Genomic DNA, 12411 nt, shown 5'->3' with positions numbered 1-12411 from the left:
CGTCAAAAAATAATAGATGAAAAATAAAAAAGGCAACAATTACAAGTAAGTAAACTACTTCAATCGCGAGAAATATTTGACCCAAAAGGCACTCATTGAGAAATTAACTTCAGGTGTCATTTTACTTGATTTATTTTCAATTTACTGCATTTGGGTATATGCTCCTACTTTTCTTTGAATTATTCATTGGTACAGAATTGATTTGAGTTATAGATTTTAATTGGTTCTCTCTGAATGTGGGTGTAGTATTTTGTAAAACCCGTGAAATATGTTTTTCTTTTTTAATTTTGGTATTTTCTTCTTTAATCGTTATAGTTTTGGCCAAGCATCTGTGCAGCATCTCTCAGCCATGGGAAAAGTTTACCTTTATCAAATTAAATATATTGGTTGACAATTTTTTATTAATCCGACCTAGCTTGCTTTCCTCTGCTACAAAAGGTATGTACCTCTTGTTTAGATAAGAAAAAAAGAGTTGCACAACATAAAATTCTCTTACCTCTTTTAACTCAACATAAGATAGATCCTTGTCCAACTAGACTGAGCTGAAATCCAACACGTGCGACGTGTCATCGTGACACCTTCGGAGCATCGAAACATGAAATACCAGATGAACTCCTGCCAAGCTGGGAGGTAAGAATAGCTCATAAGCTACCTCCCCAACACGTCGCAACACCTCAAAGGGGCCAATAAACCTTGGGCTGAACTTGCCCTTCTTCACAAATCTTATAATGCCCTTCATAGGCGTAACCTGAAGCAAGACCCGCTCTCCAACCATAAATGACACATCGCAAACCTTCCAGTCTGTATAACCTTTTTTGTATGGATTAAGCTGTGCGAAGTCTATCCTGAATTACCTTAACCTTCTCCAAAGCATCCTGAACCAAGTCTGTGCCCAAAAATCTAGCCTGCCCGGATCGAACCAACCCACTAGGGATCTACACCGCCTACAATACAGATCCTCTTACGGTGCCATCTGAATGTTGAACTTATAACTGTTGTTGTAGGCAAACTACGCAAGTGGCAAGAACTGATCCCAATAACCTCCAAACTCCATCACACACGCATGGAGCATATCCTCAAGAGTCTGAATAGTGCGTTCGGACTGTCCGTTCGTATGGGGTGAAATGTTGTGCTCAACTATACACGAGTACCCAACTCGTGATGTACGACTCTCCAGAATCGTGATGTAAATTGAGTACCTCTATCTGAAATGATGGAAACTGGAATATCATGCAGACGAACACTCTCCTAATATAAATCTCTGCCAACCGCTCCGAAGAATAGGCAGTACATAAAGGAGTGAAGTGCACCGACTTGGTCAGCCGGTCCACAATCACCCAAATGACATCGAACTTCCTCAAAGTCTGTGGGAGTCGAACTACAAAGTCCATGCTGATCCGCTCCCACTTACACTCCGGAATCTCTATCTACTGAAGCAAGCCACCTGATATCTGATGTTTATACTTCACCTGCTTACAATTGAAGCACCGAGCTACAAACCTAACTATATCTTTCTTCATCCTCCTCCACCAATAGTGTTGCCTCAAATCGTAGTACATTTTTGCAGCACCCGGATGGATGGAATACCGCGAATTATGGGCCTCCTCCAAAATTAACTCCCGAAGCCCATCAACATTGGGTACACATATCTGACCCTACATCCTCAATACCCTGTCATCACCAATGGTCAGATCTCTGGCATCATCATGCAGAACCTTGTCTTTGAGGACAAGCAAATGAGGGTCATCATAGTGACTCTCTCTGATACGATCAAACAAGGAAGACCGAGAAACCACACAACCTAGGACCCGACTGGGATCCGAAATATCCAATCTCACAAACTGGTTGGCTAAGGCCTGAACATCCTTCGCCATGGGTCTCTCTGCTGCTAGTAGATAAGCCAAACTCCCCAAACTCTCGGCCCGATAACTCAAAGCATCGGCCACCACATTGGCCTTTCCCAGGTGGTACAAAATAGTGATATCATAATCCTTAAGCAGCTCTAACCACCTCCTCTGATGCAAATTAAGTTACTTCAGCTTGAACAGATGCTGCAAACTCCGGTGATCAGTGTAGATCTCACAAGGACACTGTACAAATAATGGCGCCAGATCTTCGGGGCGTGAATAATAGTAACTAACTCGAGATCATGGACGGGATATTTTTTCTCATGCACCTTCAGCTATATGGACGCGTAGGCAATCACCCTACTGTCCTGCATCTATACCACTCCAAGGCCAATCCTCCAGGCATCACAATAGACAATATAAGACCCCGAACCTGTAGGCAATATCAATATTGGGGTTGTAGTCAAGGCTGTCTTGAGCTTCTGAAATCTCTTCTCACAGTCTTCCGTCTACTTGAACGGAGAAACCTTCTGGGTTAGCCTGGTCATAGGTGTTGCAATAGATGAAAATCCCTCAACAAATCAACGGTAACAACCAGCCAAGCCAAGATAACTACGGGTCTATGTAGCTGAGGATGGTCTAGGCCAACTTTGGACTGCTTCACTTTCTTCAGATCCACCTTGATCCCTTTACTCGATACCACGTGAACCAAGAATGCTACAGAATCCAACCAAAACTCACAGTTCGTGAACTTCACATATAATTTCTTTTCTCTTAAGGTCTAAAGCACTCTCCTCAGGTGCTGCTCATGATCTTCCCGACTTCGGGAGTACACCAGAATGTCATCAATAAAGACAATGATGAACGAGTCAACATATGGCCGGAATACATTGTGCATCAAATGCATAAATATTGCTGGGGCATTGTTCAGCCCAAATGACATAACAAGGAATTTGTAATGACCATACTGAGTCCTGAAAGAAGTCTTTGGGATATCTGGCTCCCGAATCTTCATTTGATGATAACATGAATGCAAGTCAATCTTAGAAAACACTCGAGCACCCCGTAACTCATCAAATAGGTCATCAATACGAGGGAAAGGATACCAGTTCTTCACTGTAACTTTGTTCAACTAGCAATAATAATTGCACATATGCATAGAACCATCCTTTTTCTTCCGAAACAAGACAGGAGCACCCCAAGGTGACACGCGTGGCCGAATAAAGACCTTATCAAGCAATTCCTGTAACTGTTCCTTCAACTCCTTCAACTTAGGAGGAGCCATACGATAAGGAGGAATAGAAATAGGCTGAGTGCCCAGCAAAAAATCAATGCCAAAATCAATATCTCTGTCGGGCAGCATGCCCGGAAGAACAACTAGAAACACATCAAAGAAATCCCACACTACTGGGACTAAATCAACTGTAGGGGTATCAATACTGACATCTCTCACATAAGCTAGATACACGTCACACCCCTTCTCAACCATTCGCTAAGCTTTAAGAAATGAAATATTTCTACTATGAGTGTAATTTTAGGTAAACCTCAACTCTAACCGCAGTAAACCTCGTATGGCCAGCGTGACAGACTTGGCGTGACAATCAAGAATAGCATAATGGGGTGACAACGAGTCCATGCCCAAGATAACATCAAAATCTACCATGCTGAGCAATAATAAATTGGCTCTGGTCTTAACAACACTAAGAGCATTCAAACACGACCGATAAACGTAGTCCACAACAAGAGAATCCCCCGCAGGGGTAGAAACATAAACAGGGGAACTCAAAGAACCCCAAGATACGCCCAAATGCGGGGCAAAATTATAGGACACATAGGAATAAGTGGAGCCTAGATCGAATATAACCGATGCATCTTTATGACAGACCGGAATAATACCTGTGCTGACAGAATCAGAGGCAACAACCTTAGTACGGGCAGGACAGTATCTGGCCTGGCCTCCCCCTCTAGGGCGACCTCTACCTCCAAAACCACTATCTCTAGCTGGCTGAGCATGTGGGGTAGCAACTGGTGCTGTAATCATAGCCTGGGACCCTATGGAGCACGCTGTGGCTGAGAAATCTATGGAGGTGCGCCCCTCCTTAGTCAGAGGCAATCCCTCAACATATGGCGTGTGTCGCCACACTCAAAACGATCTCTAGGAGGATGTGGCGGCTGGGGCTGGATCGGGCCAGGTCTGCTGGACTGACCATTGAAAGCACCCCGTACAGGAGGCGCACTAGATACTGGAGGTGCATAATGAGGCTCCTGATGTCTAGGAGGAGCTGGAATACCACTGGCTGCTGCAAGAGCTAAATAAACGGGGTCACTCACATAACCCCTACCATGATGAACTGCAACTAGGGCACGAGCACCTGAATAATGGCCCGACTCTCGAGATCTCTTGGCCTTTCTCTCCTCCCTATCCTGAGCAAGCATGCCTTCTACTCTCCTAGGAATACTCACCACCTGCTAATAGGCGATATACATCACTTACTCCCAGGCCATGCTAGACTTGATGCTAGGAACGAGCCCCTCAATAAACCGGCGAACTCTCTCACGAACCGTAGAAACCAAGGCTGGTGCATGTCTAGCCAAGTCACTGAAACGGACATCATACTCTGAAACAGTCATAGTACCCTGGAGCAAATTCTTAAACTCTGCGCGGCATGCGTCCCTGAGGCTCTAAGGGACGTACTCCCTCAAGAAAATATCCGAAAACTGGGTCAATGAAAGGGAAGCTGCCTCAGATGGACTGTCTAACTCAAACATATGGCACCACTGATAGGCTGCCCCTCGAAGCTCGAAGGAATTGAAGGAAACCCTACTCGACTAAGCAATAACCAGATACGGTGGCAATCCTCCAAAAATCCCTGAGCATGCTTTGATTCTAGACCACTGAATGTAGGAGGGTCGTACTTCTTGTGCCTCTCGAGCCTCCCCTTCTCCTCCTCTAAAACTGTTACCCTACCCTCGGGCTGGGCTGGGGCTACAGGAGGCACGGTATAACCTTCGGGATCTGATCAACCTGAACTCACTGCTTTGGAGTGCAGGCAGCGGGAGTCTGTGCTACTCCCCCGGCCTGAGATGTGGCTGCACCAAGGGGAATCAACCCTGCCTGAGCTAAGGTGTTGTACATTCTCACAAACTGTGCAAGGGTCTCCTCGAGATCTGGAGTAGCAGTGGTAGGTGTATCAGGCGCTTGGGCTCCGGCTGGAGCTGTTGGTGGCTCATCTGTAGGTACTCACGCTGGTCCTCTGGCTACACCATGTGCGCGTCCTTGGCCTCTACCCCAGCCCTAGCCTTTGACGGCTCTAGTAGGGGGCACGGGTGCCTACTCATATCCGGTAGCACGTGTCCTCACCATTTGTGAGAGAATAAAAGATAGAAGTTTAGAATTTCGAAATCAGTAATCTCGTACGACAAGGAATCAAATGAAATGGAATTTTCCTAACAGTTCAAAAGCCTCTCGAAGATAATTATAGACGTCTCTGTACCGATCCACCAGACTGTAATAAACCGAATTATGATTAACGACTCATATGAACCTAGAGCTCCGATACCAACTTGTCACGACCCAAGTTCTTCCTCCGTGAACTGTCATGACGACACCTAGTGTCTACGACTAGGTAAGCCTAACAATTTACGGAAATAAAATAAAGATACGAAACTAACAATTAACAAGTAAATATAATAAAGGAGTTTAAAATGCCGCTCAGCATATACAATAATAACACTCTCGAACTGAACATAACGCTCAAAAAACCCAAAATCTCATGAATCACAAGCTAAAGAAGTACATAGTATTTTTAACACAAAATCTAGTAAGGAAGAAAATACAGAAAGTCTATAACTAAAGGGAGAATAAAGTGTGACTTCTAGGTCTGCGGAAGCGGCAAATATACCTCGAAGCATCTGGATCGCCTCGCCTCACTGGAGGTATGTTTGAGAAGAAGAACCTGGATCTACACATGAAAAATATGTGCAGGAAAGGGCATGACTATACCACAGCGGTACCCAGTAAGTGCCAAGCCTAACCTCGTTTGAGTAGCGATGAGATCAGGTTAGGGCCTTACTGGTTATACATATAATAAGATAAAATAGTATAAAATATCTCAGTAGAGTTAAAGATGCTAATATTCAACAAAGAATGTAATCACGTGAAGAAATAACCTAGTACACAGTGATAGCAACACGCTCCTGGGATACAGTCCCGTAGTCCCAAATATAAATGTACAGAGGATCTCCGGGATACCGTCCCGTAGTACAAATCGTAAATGTGCAAGGGAATCTCCCGGAATACCATTCCTTAGTCCCAATGTAAATATCCAGTACATGGGGATTTCCCCGGATACCGTCCCGTAGTCCCAAACATAAACACACAGGGGGATCTCGCGGAATATCGTTCTGTAATCCCAAAATAAATACACAACTCATTCAATATACACAACAGTTTCAACTAGGAAATATCTAATCAAATCAATTACATAACGTAAATATAGCTACAAGTAATTCCTTTAACTAATGAATTCAAAACTAAGACATGTAAGTAGAAAAACGGCAGAAAATCCTCCCCAGGCCCACGTCTTAGAATCGGGGAAAAATCACAAATTACAAACACCCATTCTCTCACGGGTTCACTCATACAAAAATCATCCCAAACCAACGTCAAATTCCTATTCAAAACTCAGCTTTTCAATTAGGAAACTTTTTCCCCCATTTTCAAACTTCTACCCTCAAATTCCTTAACTAAATTAGGAAAACAACAATAGATTTATGTATATGATCTAAAATAGAGTACAATTCGTTACCCAATAGCTCTCCTTCAAAATCCCTCAATAAATCGCCTCCCCCGAGCTCTAAATCCAATTTTGCGTTATGAAATTTCAATCCCTCGAAACCATCTCTTCTGCCCAGCGATTTCCGCATCTGCGGTCATGGGGCCGCTTCTACGGTCATTAGGCCACATCTCGGTTCCGCATCTGTGGTCCCCTAGCCGCACCTGCCGTTCCAGATGACCAAGTCCAATTCCGCTTCTGCGGCCACTCAGCCACTTCTGCAGCACCGCACCTGCGGTCCAACATCCACCGGTGCGATTATATCTGGTTCAACAATTTCAAAAATTGCCTAAGTCAAAATTTTCATTCGTCAAGCATCTGAAACTCACCCGAGGCCCCAGGGACCTCAACAAAATATACCAACCAATGCTAGATCATCATACGAACTTAATCGAGTCCTCAAATCAGATGAAACAGCACTAAAACTACGAATCACCCTCCAATCCAAAACCTAATGAACTTGAATTTCCAAAATTCTACATCCGATGCCGAAATGAACCAAACAACGTGCGATTGACCCTAAATTTTGCACACAAATCATATTCAACACTACGGACGTACTCCAACTTTCGGAATCGAATTCTGACCCCGATATCAAAAATGACACTACTGGCCCGAAACTCAAAAAATTTAACTTTAGCCATTTCAATCCTAAATAAACTACGGACCTCGAAAACACAATACGGACGAGCCTCAAAGCCCGAAATCACTCAACAGAGCTAACGAAATTGACGGAATTCCATTCTAGAGCCGTCTTTGCACTGCTCTAACAACGGCCATAATTCTAAGACTTAAACTCTCATTTAGGGACTAAGTGTCCCAAAACACTCTGAAAATCAAAATGAACCATCCCGAAAAATCACAATAGCGAAAATAGACACGTGGGAAGCTGTTAATAGGGGGTCGGGGTGTTTATTCTCAAAACGACCGGCCGGTCGTTTCAAAAATAAGCCTGTTGCAACAGTTATTTTCGTAACGGTTAAGAAACCGTTGACATAGAGAGGTTACTGTAACAAGTTAAGACCGTTGCAATAGAATTCTGATGATATGAGCACACTTTAGCTACTAAACTATTCCTAATGTATCAAAACCGTTGCCACAGGGATTTTATCGTAACGGTTTTTTGAACCGTCCCAATAGACTTGTTTATGTTAAAGGTTTTAGATTAATAAATCTTATATCAAAACGGTTCTTTATTCCCTCCTCTGTTTTCCCCTGAATTTTTCTAAACCCGCCAAAATAACCCCTATTTCATTTATTTTTGATAATTTTATTAAATAAAAAATAAGAAAAAGTGTTCCACTTTCGAGAACTCAAAATTAAAGCTCCCAATAAACCCATCGTCCCACCAAATCAATGGCAGCGAGACACTAGTGGAAAACCCCCAAATCCTTTTCCCTTTCTCGTTCAAAATTCCAACCAGTGGTTAACCATAATCCCCATGTCCCCAAATCAAATTGCGGGCTGACCCAAAAGTCCTAAATCCCCAAAGTCCCAATCCTTTTGTTTTGCTCAAAGGAGAGATGGCGCCAAAAAAGAATAGACGAAAAATCTAAAAGGCAGCGATTACAGGTACGTAAACTACTTTAATCGCGAGAAAATTTCGACCCAAAAGCAGTCTTTGAGAAATTAACTTCAGTCTCATTTTACTTGATTTATTTTCAATTTGTTACTGTATCATTTGTAACTTATTGCTACTACAATTGGGTATATGCTCCTACTTTTCTTTGAATTATTGATTGGTATAGAATTGATTTGAGTTGTGGATTTTAATTTGTTCTCTCTGAATATGAGTGTAGTATTTTCTAAAACTTATGAAATATGTCTTTCTTCTCTAGTTTTGGTATTTTCTTCTTTATTCGTTATATTTTTGGCCATGCATATGCGCAGCATCTCTCAGCCATGGAAAAGATTTACCTTTATCAAATTAAATTTATTGGTTGACATCTTTTTATTAATTCCACCTAGCTTGCTTTCCTCTGCTATAAAAGGTATGTACCTCTTGTTTAGATAAGAAAAAAAAAAGAGTTGCACAACATAAAATTCTCTTAACTCTTTCAACCAAAAATCGAATTTTGAAATTCTGATGTGTGATAAACTTGTGAAATAAATTCTGTATTTTGTATATTACCCAATTCTAATCAAAATCAGTCAATGCTTGAATTGATGGAGAATTGAGGTACTGATAATGCTTTCTCTTAACTAGTTTGACTATGAAATAAGTGTTATAACACTGGTTATGTAAATTCTTGTCGTGCTGTAATAATTGTCGTGTCGTGCTATAATACTTTTTTTGGCCATTCTTTTATTAAACTTTCACATAAACCAGAGGGTTGTACTTAGTACTTGTTATGTTTGCAAAGAAAATGAGAAACGTGCTTTGAATTGTAGTCTTCATTCAGTTCCTCCTCTGCTCGATCATGGGAGAATTATTCTTGCTTGATCTTTCTTTGAATAACATTTGTTCTTCGATTCCAGGTGGGTTTTCAGTTTAATAATCTTGTTTCTCTTGATTTGCTCCAATCCACGAGGTTTGATGTTTTTCACTTATTATTCTTTTAAATATAAACTTGCGAACATCAATCGGAATAATTTTTTATGCCATTTTTAATGTAACCAGGAAAAACAGAAGGAGACTTCTAATGCTCTATCAAGTAAGAACATATTTGTGGCTACTTGATCGAGTATACAAAGCCTCGTATGCGGTATAGCGTGATTTTTAACTTTGCCATGTTGCTATTGTTGTTATAGTGTTATTTGGTTTTACTTCCATCTCTTTTGTCGCTGCGTAATTATGTGGTTTCCTTGCTAATTTCATTGCTGTGAAGCATATCTTTGTCCATTGCGAGGGTTGTTTTGCATATAGTAAGTTTTGGAAATTGATATCTTTTTTCTCTTATTTAGCATAAACATATTTTCTATTTTTTATCTCCTAGAATTACTGTCAAAGTGAAGCGCTTGTTTCTTTTCTTTTCTTTCTGATGAGGTTGATGTGCTTTTTATTTTAAACAAATATCTTTTAGATAATTGTCTGCATGATAAGTTGTTGAAGGCATCAGATTTTGCCCCTTGGTATTTAGGAAAAAACAAGAAGTGATAGAACATGGGTTAATCTATTATGGTATTTATAAGGCCGAATGTACAAAGAGCCACTTAAACATACCCCAATTTGATTTTGAATGTGCTTAATCTAGGTGATTTTTGGACCTCTACGTTTAAGTTAACAAACTTGAGTTGAGTTCCACTAATATCAAATTTACTATACTGTACAATCTGGGAATTACTAAGAAATTGATTTCCCAATAACCAGGAAACAAAGGAAAATTGTTTGGTTGCAGGAGCTTGACTGTTAGCTGAATGTGATTTTTTTTTTTTTTTTTTTTTTTTGTGGAAGATATGGAGCATTGTTTGCTTAAACTTGGTCAAGTCTTGAAATGTGGACGTTCTAAAACTACAAAAACCTTCCAAGTTGTCCTTTGCCTCATCTGGTTAAGGACTATCAAAGAACCTATTTAAGTTTGATATTTACATATTATTGATTTAATTTCAACCTTGTAGTAATGCCACGTCTTTCTTTTGAAAGGTTAGGATGAGAAAATTTATTTGGAAACATAGATTAACGAAGGAAAAGAGGATTTGTGTATAAACACTTAGAAAATAAATGGCCTATACACTCGCAACTGATGTGTAAACACTTTAGAAAATATATGTACATAGGTTTTTTGCTTTTTCTTTACTGGGAATATTCATATATATATATGTATTGTACTTCTTCGTTACTGGGAATATTCATCTTTTTGCTACTATTATAACTTATAATATTCCCAGGTTACCAAGTTCCTATTGTTGTTAGTTGTGTGTTTATTCCTTGGTATCATACTGTTGGTTTTATATTCCTACGCTACCAGGTTCCTATAGTTGTTAGTTCTCTATATGTTCCTATTAGCATCATACTGTTAGTTCTTCCAACTTGAAAAATGATTGAGATTTTTGACTTGTACAAAGTTGGTGTTCCTGACCCTGCCTCATTGATTCGTGATTGCCTCTCATTGCAAATGAGAAATGTGTTGAATGTAATGACTTTATTACCCTCTTTTGTAGGTGGAGAAAATGTTGAAAGGAAAGGTGAAAGAGATGAAGATCTAGACCTTACTTGAGAAGACTTATAAATTGTTGATGAAACTTTAGATATTCTAGCTAGGTGCGAACCTTTAGGAACTTAATTGTAAAATTTATATGAACTCTAGTTAGAACATTTTATTTTGTGGCTACTACTAGCTTGTTGGATAATTAATCTGGATTGTGAATGTTTATGAATAGTTTTGTTCTGAGAATTATATAATTTTTAGTGTATTAAAATTTATCTTATATGCAATATTTGTAACGTGGTGTTTCAATTCACCTATTACAGTAGCCATACAGAATCGTTGCATTAGGATAAAAGTTATGTTAAAAAATATAAACTGTAGAAGTAGGTCATGGGAACCCTTACAGTAGCGTAAAGAAACTGTGGTAATCTCTTAAAATAACTGTTGTAATATCATACATATTCGTTGCATTAAATCAAACAGTAACGGTTAAATATTCGTTGCATAAAAAGAGGGGAATAATCGTTGCCATAGAAAGTGCAATAGCAACGGTATTGGAAACTGTTGCTTCAGAGCTATTGGCACGCAAGCAAATGGAACGGTTGCGTAATCGTTGCAATAGCCCTATTTTAATGGTTTAGGTATCTTATATAATTGACTATAATTGTAAAACTACAAAATTGATTTTCTTGCAATTAATTTGTTCAAATATTTATTAATTATCCATTTAAACTATTATAGGGTGATTAATCATTCAAATTTATCATTTTATAAACTTATGCATTTTACAATATTTTATCTCATTTTACATAATTATATTTGCATTTTTCTCTATTTCTTCTACACTAGTTATAATAATAGCCTATAGTCTATGAATAAATGCGTATATTATACTATTTATGCCAAAATAGCATTTTATATTTTTAATATGTTAAGTTGTTATTTTCAAACATTTTACTGCATAACTAATATTTTTTATTAGTTATTGGTCATTTTTTTATAATTTATTTTTATGAATTTCGTGTACTTAAATTGTAGCCAAATTTTGAGCTAATTTTGGATCAAAATCAAGCGCACACACACCTAGCCTTCCATTTTACCCTTCCGCAGCCCAAACCAAACGACCCCCCTTAACTTAACCCGGTCCTCTTTCAATCTTGGTCGTTGATCTCTGATGATCAACGACCCAAAATAGGCCAGCCCCTTTACTTATAAACCCTTTCCCAAACCCTAAAGACCCATTTCCCCAGCCGCCTCTGTATTATCTCTATCCCTCTACTCTCACACAAAACCCTAGTCGACCATGGAGATTCTCTCAGGTTCCTTCCTTATATGCGTTCATACGCGGATTCTACTTACCTTATATGCTATTATCACTTAGTTATGGTAACTTTCATTTACCAGGCAAGTTTGATTCTCACATATCTGTCTTCGACGCTACGATCTGGGTGCGACTGTGGCTCTATACACTTAGAAAGAGAAATTTTCTTGGTTATGGAGTATCTCCGGTAATTTTGTCGTGATTGGGGCTTGTGAATGTTTGCCTTAAATCCGATTCCGGCTAGGGTTTGAAATTCTTATTTCCTCTACTATTTCGAGTGTGCATGTGATATATTCTTTCCTTTTTTGTGTTAATCGACT

At 39.7% G+C, this 12411-nt stretch overlaps 1 long non-coding RNA gene across 1 annotated transcript; it reads left to right on the top strand.

Moving 5' to 3' along the window:
* Nucleotides 1-7994: 7994 nt before the first annotated feature.
* Nucleotides 7995-11001, top strand: LOC109244794. Its single transcript, XR_002070728.1, has 4 exons — nt 7995-8254; nt 9161-9213; nt 9303-9387; nt 10784-11001. It is a non-coding gene; the product is annotated as an uncharacterized LOC109244794 (long non-coding RNA).
* The last annotated feature ends 1410 nt before the right edge of the window (nt 11002-12411 follow it).

Source organism: Nicotiana attenuata, unplaced genomic scaffold, assembly GCF_001879085.1.
Source record: "Nicotiana attenuata strain UT unplaced genomic scaffold, NIATTr2, whole genome shotgun sequence".
Lineage (NCBI taxonomy): Eukaryota > Viridiplantae > Streptophyta > Magnoliopsida > Solanales > Solanaceae > Nicotiana > Nicotiana attenuata.
This window is presented reverse-complemented; position numbering and strand designations above follow the sequence as displayed.